Here is a 13940-nt window from a genome sequence, read left to right as displayed (position 1 = left end):
TTTTTGCTCATTTCCTAAAGTTAAGAAGTATAAAGAAAAATATTCTCAATCCTTTTTATTATTTACTATGAATAGTTCTTTCCATAAATGTATATGTACGTATTTTTATGTATTTTGATTTCAATAACTGATTGACAAGTAATATAATTCAAATATCTAATATTTTAAATTTAAACACTTGAATTATATTTAGATGGTTTTGTTTTAAAATTAAATGATTGTAAAACCAAACTAACCATAATGATTTATTGGAATTATATATATTGAGTGCTTTTGGATCAATTGTATGATCTAACATAGCACAAACGTAGAGAAGATTGGATCGAAAATAACAATAACTAAGCTAGTGATAATGCCTAAAAGATGGAATTGGCTAGGGAGAAGCATGGACTTGACCTAAGGTCAAATGAGCCCTGTTTGGCCTCGACCAAGGCTTAGGTCCAGCCCATCCAGTCTAGGAGCAACTAAAAAACCCTAAACGAAAAAATGTTTAGATGATTTAACCCTATAAATACATGAGTAAAGTGATAGAATATATAAATTTTCTCTCCACTAAATAACCTATGATGAACAAATTTCTCTCAACTGGAGAACTTATGATGAACTTTATCTACAAAGTTCCTGACATACGCATCAGAGTATGCATAGTCTACAACAGCCGATGAACATTTCTTGTTGACTTGCATGTTATTCATCCCAAAATACAAGTTTATCGTTGTTGGCACATAAAGGTCAGGCCACTTTTTTTTAATCCAAATTTAGACATCAATAATATGAGGGACCTTCTTAAATATCCAAAAAAAAAAATTATACTTTATAACAAAAAGTTTCAAAAGTACAAAACACTTTTTGAAATTTTTTGCTATAAAGTATAAATATTTTTTTAGATTTTTCTATATATAAAAATTTTTAAATAGGGGTTGGTAAATAGAATGTAAAGTAATTATTAGAATAAATATTTTTCGATTTGGTTATGGTTTGAAGCTTGCCCAAATTCATGTTATTTTGAAAATTAAATGTTCATATTAGCATATGTCATTTCTTTTTCCTTTTTTTAACCAAATAAAAAGAAAAATGATGTGAATCATTTTAAAAAGATAAGAAGAAAGATAAAATTCAAATTATGAACAAGAATAATATTTTTTGAACTTTGAATTGCGCTCATAATTGTGGCATACTTGGTAAAAGAGAGGACAAAATAGTAATTTAAGGAATATAAAAAAAGTGTGCAAGAGGCTTGACAACTAGTAATCAAACTGCCAATTAGGCAATCAACTTGCTCAATAAAGCGTAATCCCAAGGATAAGATCAACAAATTTGTTATCATTATTCATTTTTAAGAAAATCTTATAAAATGGTTTACAAATGTCATGATTAAAATATAATTACAATTTCGAGAAATTATCCAGTCTTATATACATAAAATAATTTGTCATTTTCATATGACAAAATAAGATTCATCTTACATCTGATGATGTCATCTTACATTTTTAAAGTTATATCAATTAAAATTCTGAATTAATAATTATATTAGTTTAAATCCTCTCTTTAAATATTGTTTAAAATTTTATAAATCAATATTAATTTATTTGATTCCCTTCAATCAATAAGATAGATCGAATTGTCGACATTAATATAGCTCAACTAACATGAATTTGTATTATTAACCTCTCGTGATTTGATGTTCGATCTCTCACCCTATATATTGACAAAAAAGAGAGAGAGAGAAAAAAAAAGAAAAACAAAAAGAAAAAGTAGGAGGGGCCAAATCTAGGTTTAAGCTCTTCTCCCATATGAGGCTTAAATTAATGCCTCTGTGGTTTAGTCGTTCGAGCATTAATACTAGTTAGCCTTTGATTTTGGTGTATGTGCTTATTTGTGCTACTTGTAGTTAGGATATTAAATTATCGTCTACATATCAACATTTTCATATGTTTATGGGTTTACATCAACATAAACGACATTTTCATTATAATATGAAATTATCGATGACAAATGAGAAAAAAACAATACAATGTCACTAATAATACTAATTTTAACTTATCAATCACTACAAAATCTGAATTTGAACTCTCGATGGCTCATAGAAACTCCCGATGTTTTTCGTCAGGAGATAATCATTTTTTTTCTTTTTAATTTTTTTAATTTGATTTGAATAACCTAAAATATATAACACTATTAAGCAACCAAAAAAAATATTTACATAAGAAACAAAACAAACTAACAAAGTCGATAGTATTCTTTATCATATAAAAGAAAGAAAAGTTGGCAAAATGATCTACAAAAGAAATATTTCTTCACAAATACATAGAAGAAAAAACTCCCAACAACGTCTCCAACACAACATCTCTAATAACATTTCCAACATCATCTCCAAACAACATCCTACAAAACAAACAAAAACCATAAGGTGAATTTTACAAATCCTACAAAACAAAGAAAATCTTACAATCCTACAAAACAAATAAATGAGTAACAATCTTACAAAACAAAGAAAATCAACATACTTCCTATGACTACATGTTCTCAAACTGAAACCTCCACAAACACACAAAGACCACAAGTTAAACTCCAAAAGAATAACTAATCTCAACTCATTTCAAACAACATTCATAACTTTCACAATCAAACAAAAGTCATTAGATGAATCTTACAATCCTATAAAACAAAGAAGATGAACACACTTTCCGGACTATATATTCTCAACCTGAAACCTCCATAAACACACAAAAACCACAAGTTGTACTCCAAAAGAAACAAAAATTCATACATTCATAAACTTTCACAAATATTCAAAATTCATAAACTTCCACACAACCCATCCCAACTCATCTCACACATCCCACACAACATTCAAAATTCATAAACTTTCACAAACAACAAAAAACTCCAAGTTGAATTCCGAAACAAGTATAACTAATCTCAACCCACCCCATACAATATTCAAAATTCATAAATTTCAACAGACAAACAAAAAATTTCAAGTTAAACTCCAAAACAAGTATAACCAATCTCAACCCACCCCACATAACATTCAAATTTCATAAACATCCATAAAACACAATAGCTCCAGAAAACACATTAAAATCCAAAACGACTACCATAATTGCAGGATAGACAACAATTCATTATCATAAAGCTACTAGTAAGACATAACTACTTTGCTACCATAATTGCAGGATAACAACATATTAGCCAACTAGATATGAAGTAATCATGCCTAATTCGATGACCTTTCTCTCTGTGATTGTATCATATCTTCAATCATTTTTTTTTTTATTTCTTTCATTTGTCTTACATGATCCTCTCTTATTTATTTTTTAACGTCTTCAAGTTCCTTAATCCTAGATTGAAATTGTTCAAAATTGGCTTGCAATTCCCTCACTTCCCTACTTTTCATTCCTCGATTGAGACCATTTGAGATTGAACATAAAAACACGTCTTCTGTTCGTATATTGAAAATCTAATACTTCGTCTACGACACCATAAAAATTGTTATCAAAACTTCCATTCCCACTGATCTCCCCAACCATCAAGACTCCACTATTTTATGTAGCTCGTCATACCCCATTAACAATGTATTCACTGTAACGCACCTTAGAAGAAGGTCCCATTGCAAGTGAAAAGAAATCATCAGAGAGTTTTTTTCTCTCGCGTAGCTGTAGAACCTGTTAATTCATTATACGTTAAGAATGACTATAAAAAAAGAATCACCTCTCAACTTTCAATACTATGTATACCTGAGACCTGAACCAATAGGAAAATTTGGTTTGTGTCTTATATATAAGTTAGAGGCGCTTTGAGCTTCATGACGAATTAACCTCAAGTATTGCCTAGAATTGATCATTAGAAAGTTATATAAAAGAATTTATCTTAGAAGTTAGAAAATTATAAAGTTTGAAACGTACTTGCGATAATCTGTTATTTCTTTTACAATTGTTGAGAATGTACCAATGTGCGGTATGCTTTTCCTCTGCCGATAGTGTCCTTAAAGTTGACATCTCGAATGTCGTATCCTCTGCCTAAATAATTCAAAACCTATACCTCTAAAAAAATGGGGCATCCTCTTATTAGGTAGGTTCCATCAAATATTCTGCTTTTTCCCGGATACTCGGGTTCAAATACCCATGGACTCGCTGTTCATCAAATATCTCATGATTAGGACTGTTATCATCATTTCGTTCATCTCAATTGAATCTCGTTTCAATCCCACTTAGATATCGTGAACAAAAGTTTCATGATTCATTCATTACAATCATTAGTTTGCACACCAATACTCTATAATTCATCCAGTTTTTCATTTAACAGCTACAAGTAAACATTAATTTCCTTTCCAGAATATTTTGGACCAGGTACGAGTAAAGACATAAAGAAGTTTGTCTCCTTCATGCATACCCAAGGTGGCAAATTATAAGGGATTAACACCATAGGCCACATACTATACAAAGTATATATATTTCCAAACGGATTAAACTTGTCTGAAGCGAATCTTGAACGAACATTTCGGAGATCTAAAGCAAAATGAGGAAATACACGATCAAAATGTTTCTACCCCTCTGCATCAGTTGAATATTGTAACACATCTTCTATTTCCACTCGTTTATCTTTATGTCATCTCATGTCATAAGCACCTTCTTTTGATGCAAACAATCACTTTAATCTCGACATCAATGAAAAATGATGCAATACCTTACCCTTGCCATCATTAAGTTTATACTGAGGCTCACCACAAACAAGGCATTGTTGTAACTGCAAATTCTTTCCAATACAATACACAATCATATTTACACGCATGAATAGACTCATAACCTAGGCCTAAGTCACACAATTTTTGCTTAGCTTGATAAAAGGAAGTAGGTATCACGGTGCCGACTGGAAACGTTGCTTTTAACAATTCTAACAACATGTCAAACAATTTTTTACTCTAGCAGTTTAAAACTTTGATATGCATTAACTTCACCAAAAAGTTTAAGGACGAAAATTGCGAACAACTAGGATATAGTTCATTACGTGTTTCAGCCATTAAATCCTCAAATAAGTTTGTGGTATCTCTTTCGTGACCATTAGAGGACATTTTATTCTCGATCAATTCTTCATTTGCGTCTTCATTTTCAATTGGAACTTGTAGGTCGTTTATAAGATTCAACATTTCATTTTTTTTTTTTGAACAACATTACACTCTATGGTAGTTTCTTCATCATTATGTATTGAATAAGTTGTATGTCTTTCAAAACTTCTAGATAAGTTGGTTGGCTCTCCGTGATATACTCATTCACAGTATGAGAGGAATATTCCATATGTTGATAAATGTTGCTCCATAACCTCTAATGACTCCCACATTGAATTCATATAATTATTGCATGGGCATCTCGTTCGGAACCATTAACATGAAACTTAGCCAAATCTTAAAATTGAGGCACTCTTTCTCTATACTCGACCGACAACTTATTTCTAAATTTGATCCATTCTTTATTCATCCTTAAAAATAAACATTTTCTGACCCAACTTGTCATTCAAAATAAATTATAACCTGTGTTATATACATAATGAATGATGGTTAACTTTTAGAGGCTTGTAAAACAAAATCGAGGTTTCATTGAACAGAATAAAATAATTTACAAGGACATAAAAAAAAGCTCATAAAGAAAAGGACCCCGAATTACAAATCCAATCTAACAAAATCAAATTATGATCATAACCACAAAAAGACTCAATTACTAAAATGATACTATGTGTTGTTCATCCAAATATTAATGCTTCCACTAATATTTTCAAAAATGGAAGAATTATAAATCCAATCTAATAAAATCATTCTTGTACGAATATCAATTCATTCACATGAATGTCTTCACATATATTTTCATAAAATCAAGACATTTTAATCCTATATTACGACTCAATAAAATGAAAAATAGAGCAATCAGAAGTCAATATCTTAATTAACATTCTTTTAAACAATAAAATGAGTAAATAAATTAACCATTTGAGCTCCAATTAAAAAAAATGGAGAAAATCTTACCAGACGATGGACGAAGGGACGAGGGACGTGGGACGACGGGCAAATGGACGACTTAACGACGGACGAACAATTGACTTATAGACGAAAGACGGACGAACAGATGCACGGTGGAAGACGGAAGACGAAAGACAGTTGAATAGATTGCGTCACTGTTCTTTGGTCTGCTAAGGTTGAAGATGAAGAAGGCAGGTTTGGATCTGCGTGATTCGATTTGGGATTTTAAAACCCACCTCTCAACGGTTATCATGAACCGTGGGGAGCTCTGTTGGGAGTTCCTACCAAACTCCCGACGAATTACTTAAATCGTTGGGAGTTTGGTCAGTGTTGGCTTCCATCTCCCGAACTCCCGACGCTTATTGTCTATCCGTTGGGAGTTTAGACCTATCTCCCGACGACTTATAAATGACGTCGGGAGTTATTGCTAACTCTCGACAGTACCCTTACATAGTCGGACGAGATCCTCTCTCTCGACAATATATCTCCCGACGGTTAGGCGTTGAGATAGTCTCTTTTTCTTGTAGTGAATAAAATGTAAAATGTTTATTTATTCATATAAATATTTGTTTATTTTTATTAATTTTTCTAAAAATATCTATCGACATCAATATTTTATCGATATTTCTACCGTCATTTCTTAAAGTCTTTTCATGAAGATTATTTACCTAAAAATCAAATAACAATAATGTAAAGTAAACAATGATGAACTTTTTCAATCCATTTTTATCAATCTTCCCAAAATGCAAGTTTAAGGTGGGAGCCAAAAAATTTGAAGCCAAACTTTGAAAGCCATGTGAGTTATATAAATAATACAGGCTAGTTGTTATAGGGTCATGCCCCCACTCTTCTTCATTTGCAAGACTCTAGGGACCATTTTTTTATGCCCATGATCCAATGATGTGACATTAATGAAGCTTCTAAAACTTTCCAAGTTTCTCATTTAACCTATTTTAGATTAAAGTACAAGTTTTAAATTTCTTAACTTTCAAGATTATCGTCAAAATGAGTATAATTCAATTAATATTCAATATGCATTAGTGATTAAGAGGTTTGTAGTTCAAATCCTCTGACTATTTATTGTACTAAAAAAACTTTCGTTGTTGTCTTCAACATTCTTGAATTTTAAAAATATATATGTCTCTAGATTTTAAATTTTCGTATACAATACTTATTTAAACACAAAGTTTAAAGATTGGAATTTGACATAAATTTAGTATATATCTAAAAGGTTATTTTTTTAAAATTAAAAATTCTTAATACTTTCAAAATTTTAAGAATATATTGAATACAAGATTCAAAATTTAAAGATGATAGACACAACCTTAAAAGAGCTTAGATTATACTTATAATTTAACTAGAAAATAATGTCAAAATTCTAACATGCTATCTAATCATATATGTATATTCATTAATATTTCGTTAATCCAATAATATGTTTTTTCAAAATGTTTTTTACAACTTTTCTTAAATTTCAATTTTTTTTTAAAAAAATATAGATATAAAATACATTGTCCTAAAGTGAAAATGTAATTATATGGAATTCAATATTTCGAGATTCGTTATTTAAAAAGAGAAAGAGGAAAGACCTCTTGGTTAAATTATTTATTTATAAACAGAAATTTCACACCTTGATAAAATGAAAAATGTCTACATCTTAAATAGCTTTATATTTGAAAATTTTGGTACTATATAAAATTTATATGTTTTAGTAAAGAGAGTGAAAAGAAAATATCAACCAATGAATGTGAAGTTTTTTTTGGTTCATTATAAAACTTCAACATCAATGGTCAATGAATCATTTGTCCCTTTACTTAGAACCCCACATCCCTCTACCAAACCTTAATCAAAGGGGAAAAAAATATATTTAAAATAATTAAATACATCATAATATAAAGGAAAAAAAACTAATTAAGTAATCTTTACCCTAAAAGGAAATCGGAAACTTTTTAATCAAAATTCAATACATAGAAATTTCAAGCAAAAAAAGTAAAAATGCAAATGGAGAAAATGAATTTGATAGGCTCCATTTGGTAACAATTTGTTTTTTTGTTTTTAGTTTTAAAAATTAAGTCTATTTCATCCACATTTATTTGCATTTTTGTTAAGTAATGATTGAATTCTTAACTAAATTTCAAAAAAAAAAAAAAAACTTTTTGAAAGTTACTTTTTCTAGTTCTCAAAATTTGGTTTGGTTTTTTAAACTATTGATGAAAAGTAGATAACTAAGGAAGAAATTTAGAGGTAGAAGTAGTATTCATAGACTTAATTTTAAAAAATAAAAATAAAAAAATAAAATAGTTATCAAACAAGGTCTAAATATTTAGTTAAAGACATTAAAATCTAACTGTCTATTAAAAGCGGTATAAAATGACTCAAAATTTATAAATATAAAGAAAGAAAATGTAAAATTTTTTTTAAGCAAGTTGTGGAAATTTATTTGTCTTTTTCCATGCCCTAAAAATTCAAAATGAGATTTGATCTTTTTTTTTTTTTTTTAATAAAACGAGGATGATTAATAATGAAATAAATATCTAAATTTAGAGACAATAATCACAATATTAAATTTTCATCAATATGTCGACATTTCTATTTCTATCGATATTTTTTTACAATATCATGAGTTGGACATCGATATAAGAGGAGAATCAATATTTTCAATCACAAAACATAAAATATAATTAACAAAACAATTAATAATGTGAGTACAATATAAATAAAAAAATTTATATATTACAATATTGTATTTTAAATTTATAATTGTGTGTCTGTTGTACTAATTGTATTTTTTAATTTAAAGGGAAGAATTTTTTTTATTTCAATAAGGCGAAATATCCTTTCCACTTAATATTTACAATATGGTATGGTGTAATAATTTTTTCTTCCATGTCGTCTTTGTCTTCTTCGCTGCATCTTGTTTTTTTTATCTACATGGACAAAGATCCTCTCATAGCAGGGATTCATATATGAACCATTTCTATCTCTATCATTCTTATGGAGTGACTAATGTTCTTGTTAATTATGAAACTTGTTTAATAAATATAAAATATTTATTATTATTATTTTTAATTTCAATTTATTGACATCGACATTTGATTGAATTCTTGACGGTTTAAATATGGACAACAATAATAAGATTTGGAAGCATGCATTAATAAATATTTTTGAACTTTTAGCATCAAAGCTTGATTCCTTGGAAGTCACCAATGGGCAATGTGACCCTTTTCGTGGTGGAAAGGGCAGTGAGAAATTCTAGAGGATATGACGATATATAAACTTTACATTATACTTATTATTAAATTTTAATTAAAATTGCATTGAATTCAGACTATGCAATTTCCCGCTATAAATCTGATCTGCATATGGTTCAATACGGCCACTAAGACTACATGCAGAGGACGAGGAGAATAGTATAATAAATCCCAAAAAATTGTGCATTTTTATTTAAAAAATTTGCAACAATTTAATATCACAATTTAGTCTAAAAATTTATCAAATTTAATTATAAACTTTCAAATTTTGTTTTCCCTCTCTTCTTTAATACCACCTTATCCCCTTTCTTTCACATCCTATTCTTAAAATTACGCAGTTTTACGTAGGTTGATAAGGAAAAAAAAATGGACTCACCCAACTTTATGACTTAAATGTTCTAACAAGATTATACATTAGTGGTTGAGTTTATGCTAATACGTCATTTGAATTTAATAAATAAAAAGAAACAGTTAAATATTTGAGTCATAATTTTGAACACAACCAACATCGTGAAAAATAGAATATATGTATCACCAAATGTTAATCCGTTTTGTAATTTATATTTTTTTTATTTGTTGTGATTAATTAAGAAGGTTACTCAGGATTGAAAATAATATATTTTTTTGTTGGCTTATTTTGTATTTGATGATTCATTGTTTTGTGAGAAATTTTTTATTTTGAGACTTTGTGCTTAAATTAGAAATTTTAGATTATGTTTGGTCACTAAAATAATTGGTGTAAGGAAAAATAGTAGGAAAAAAACAAGAGTAACTTTAAAAGGCTATTAATAGTAAGAACACTTCTAAACTTTTTTTTTTTCTTTCGGTAGAAAATAACAAGTAACATGTAAGTGGACTTTTATTAGGAAATCAGTGAAATTAAAAGGCCGCAAACTTGTAATTAAGGGTTGATGGTTTTTTTTAAAAAATTAAGTGAATCTTCTTCACTCTTTAGGGCTCCATCGTGTAAGCCATAAAGGAAGGTGAGATTGAGCAGCCGCATATGAGAACACCATTTGAGAGAAGAAAAAAAAAACTTACTACTGTAGCCGTGTGAAAGAGAGATTGATGTCGATGATCTCGCTCATAAAGGAAGGTGAGGTAGCAAGCATACTAGGGAATCTAGTGTAGCAAATGTTACTGATGGGTATGACTCGACAGAGGTCTTGATGGTGTCTAACAGAGATATTCAAGATGCTTGGATCATGGATTCAAGGTGCATGTTTCACATGACTCCTAATCGATTTTTTTTTTTTTTTTTTTTTTTAATTTACTTTAAAAAAATGACAAGGGAAAAGTCTTGCTTCGTGATAACGGTACCTGTGATGTAAAAGAAAATGGCACAATTCGTCTAGCGACACATGATGGGTTGGTCAAAATGCTTACTAATATAAGGTATGTTCCAGAACTCAAACGAAATCTATTTTCTCTTAGTGAATTAAATAGAGCATGTTATTCTTATAAATTTGGGACCTATGATGTCTAAGTGATAAACTAATTTTAAAACCTCACATCGCTCACATATTGCTCATAAAATTGATTAACAACGCTCAATTATTCGGCCATAATCCCCAGGTAGGAGGTGTTCCGTAGACCGTCAACTTAAGTACCCCAGCCTTAGACAGAATTATATACCGGTTGAGTTTGTAACCAAATTTTATAAGATGTCGACCTATTTTAACTATTAAAATTAGGTGGTTAACCTACGTGAGCATGCAACTTATTTTTATTATGGATTTTAAATGTATAACCTAATTTTATAACAACTTACAAAATTTTAGACATACTAAGCATCCATAACATACATCAAAGACATTCAACATTTAATATAACATTTTTTTTTTAAAACATTTGAAATCCTATACATGCATACTATATATTATAACACTTTATAACATACTTTCAATGCATGTAACATGCTTCCTATGGTGAGATTTTAAATCTACATGGCATACTTTATGCACATACAAGATTTATTTAATTATAACATATAGCACATGCATAAATAATTAAACATAGACTAATATGATTTTAGTTTTGGCATTATCAAGCAAACAAAAGCCTAAATATTATAAAATTCAGCAAAAACCAGCTCCAAAACGCTTGTGGATCGCTCGAACCACCTTGAACTAGACCCAAACCTCTTGAACCGAACCTCTAATGCTAAAAAATGGGTTGAATCGGGCAAAAACCATCGAGTACCATCAAGCATCAAGTATGCCCTCAAGCATCGAGTATTTCACTAAATACCATCGAGTTGCTCATCGAGCACCATCGAATACGGCATCATGCATCAAGTATTTCATAAGATACCATCGAGTTTCATCGAGTACCATCAAGTATGGCATCGCGCATTGAGTATTTCATAAAATACCATCGAGTTACATCAAGTACTATCGAGTATGGCATCGTACATCGAGTATTTCACAAAATACCATCAAGTATGAGCATCGAGTACCATTGAGTATGACATCGTGCATCGAGTATTTCATGAAATATCATCGAGTAAGCCATCAAGTATTCCATCGAGCATCAAGTATGTGGTAGTGGTTGCGAAATCCAGTTCCTGCTACTCGACCTTCTTCACTTCTTTCTTCAATTACATCCTAATTGCAACTCTAATGACTCCAATCGAATTACAGACATTTAAATACACATTAAGGCCCATCAAACAAGAGTCAACTACAAGAATTACAACATAATTGAAGAGAAAAAAATGCCAAAACTCAGAAAAATCATATCATTTAATCATTTTCATACAACTTATGAAAAATACCCGCCAAAACTCAAATTAACGCTAATTGAGTGCTTAAATCATGTTCTGATACCAATTGTTAAGATCTATTAGCATGCAATGGATGCAAATAAAATCAATAAGTACTCTAATTATATTTAATTTGAGTTCTAAAAACATGTTTAAACAGAAACTTCAGAAGAGGGTTTTTTAACAACATACCTTTGATGAGTTCTCCCAACCAAGCTGCTCTTCACGTGATACCGGCTCCAATTTAACAGTGAACCACCAAGAGATCATCTCTACTATTCTCAGCCTTGAATTTGAGTGGTGGAACTCAAATTGGAGTGAATTTTGAAAGGGAATTGGGTGAGTTTTCTGGTGAAGATAAAAGTTGCAGCAGAAACCATTTTCAGCAACCTTTATTCCCCTCTTCAACAAAAATGGAGAGCTTTTTATCAACCCCTTCATGCCAGTATTGATGGACAATCTGAATGCCAGTACTAAAGTTAATTGTTCAAGTGGATAGGTGGTGTGATTAGGAGGAAACAACTTTTCCAAAATGATTTTGTGGGAAAATCCCACTAAACCATAAATTTTCAATTTTTGTTTTTAAAAAAAAAAAAAAGTTTTAATTAATTCCAAAATTAACTATAATTTAATTTAGTTAATTCATAATTAATTAAATTTAAAACATCAAAATTCAATTTCTCAAATTGAAAAATAATTTGATTTTTAATTAATTAAACACATTTAATTAATTAAATAACAATTTAATATCAAATATTAAAATAATCACACACCTAATTTTAAACATGAATCCTATTCATGTAATTAATATTTAAATGTTATAAACTCTCCAATTTCGTTTAATTTCAATAAATTAAACATTAATTAATTATATCAAATGTAATTATACAAAACCCTAATTTGAATTTGAACTATTCAAATTCAAACATTTCAAATTGAAATTCAATTTGAACAATTTAAATTGATATCATTCCAAATTCACTCAATTTATTAATTCAAGGTGTTCATGTTTTATGAGTTAGTAGAGAGATCTTATATACTACAGATCATGAGCTCCAACAATTTAAAATTAATTGGCTAAAACTCTTTAGACCAAATTAATCAGTATTTGTTAACTATGAAATCACACGATAGTTGCACTCTCCTCACTGTAGATACATTTGTGTCCACTTGATTTAACCATAATCAGTAAGTCGACCCTTCATAGGTTGTTCGTAATAACGGCTGAATCAATATGCTGTTTTACCCCCGATATTACATCTTGTTCCTTAAGTTCCACTGATCCTCTAATGAACAATTGATTTGCGATCCAATCACTAAACCGGATCCCTCTCGAGCCAGTGAGAGGGTGGGGTCCCTTATTCAAGACCTGGATTTACTTAAGAGAACAACCTTTCTCCTATCCTAAATCGGATAGACGTGAATTCCTTATTGCACCCTATGTCCCCAGCTATCTACTCGATCTTACGTATTGAATCCAACACCTGCTCAACAAACCTATGTCCCCAACTCCGGCTCAATAAGCTTCTCATTTCAGGGATAAGACTGGGTAGATAGCTGGGAACATAGGGTGCAATAAGCTAAATGTTAAAGTTGGATGATAGGGTGATTGGAGAATGACTTAGCACTTAAATATTATTGTTTTGGGGGAGATTTGTAGAAAATAACAAGTAATATGTAAGTGGGCTTTTATTAGAAAATTGGTGGAATTAAAGGTCCAATGGTAAACTTGTAATTAAAGGTTGATGGATTTTTTGAAATTAAGTGAGTCTTCTCCACTTTTTAGGGCTCCATTGTGTAAGCCATAAGGGAGGGTGAGATTGAGTAGCCGCATCTGAGAACACCATTTGAGAGGAAAAAAAACTTATTGTTGCAGGTGTGTGAGAGAGAAAGATTGATGCCGGTGGTCTCG

The sequence above is a fragment of the Benincasa hispida genome, chromosome 3 (genome assembly GCF_027475165.1).
Source record: "Benincasa hispida cultivar pf3 chromosome 3, pf3_genome.v1.1, whole genome shotgun sequence".
Taxonomy (NCBI): domain Eukaryota; kingdom Viridiplantae; phylum Streptophyta; class Magnoliopsida; order Cucurbitales; family Cucurbitaceae; genus Benincasa; species Benincasa hispida.
This window is presented reverse-complemented; position numbering follows the sequence as displayed.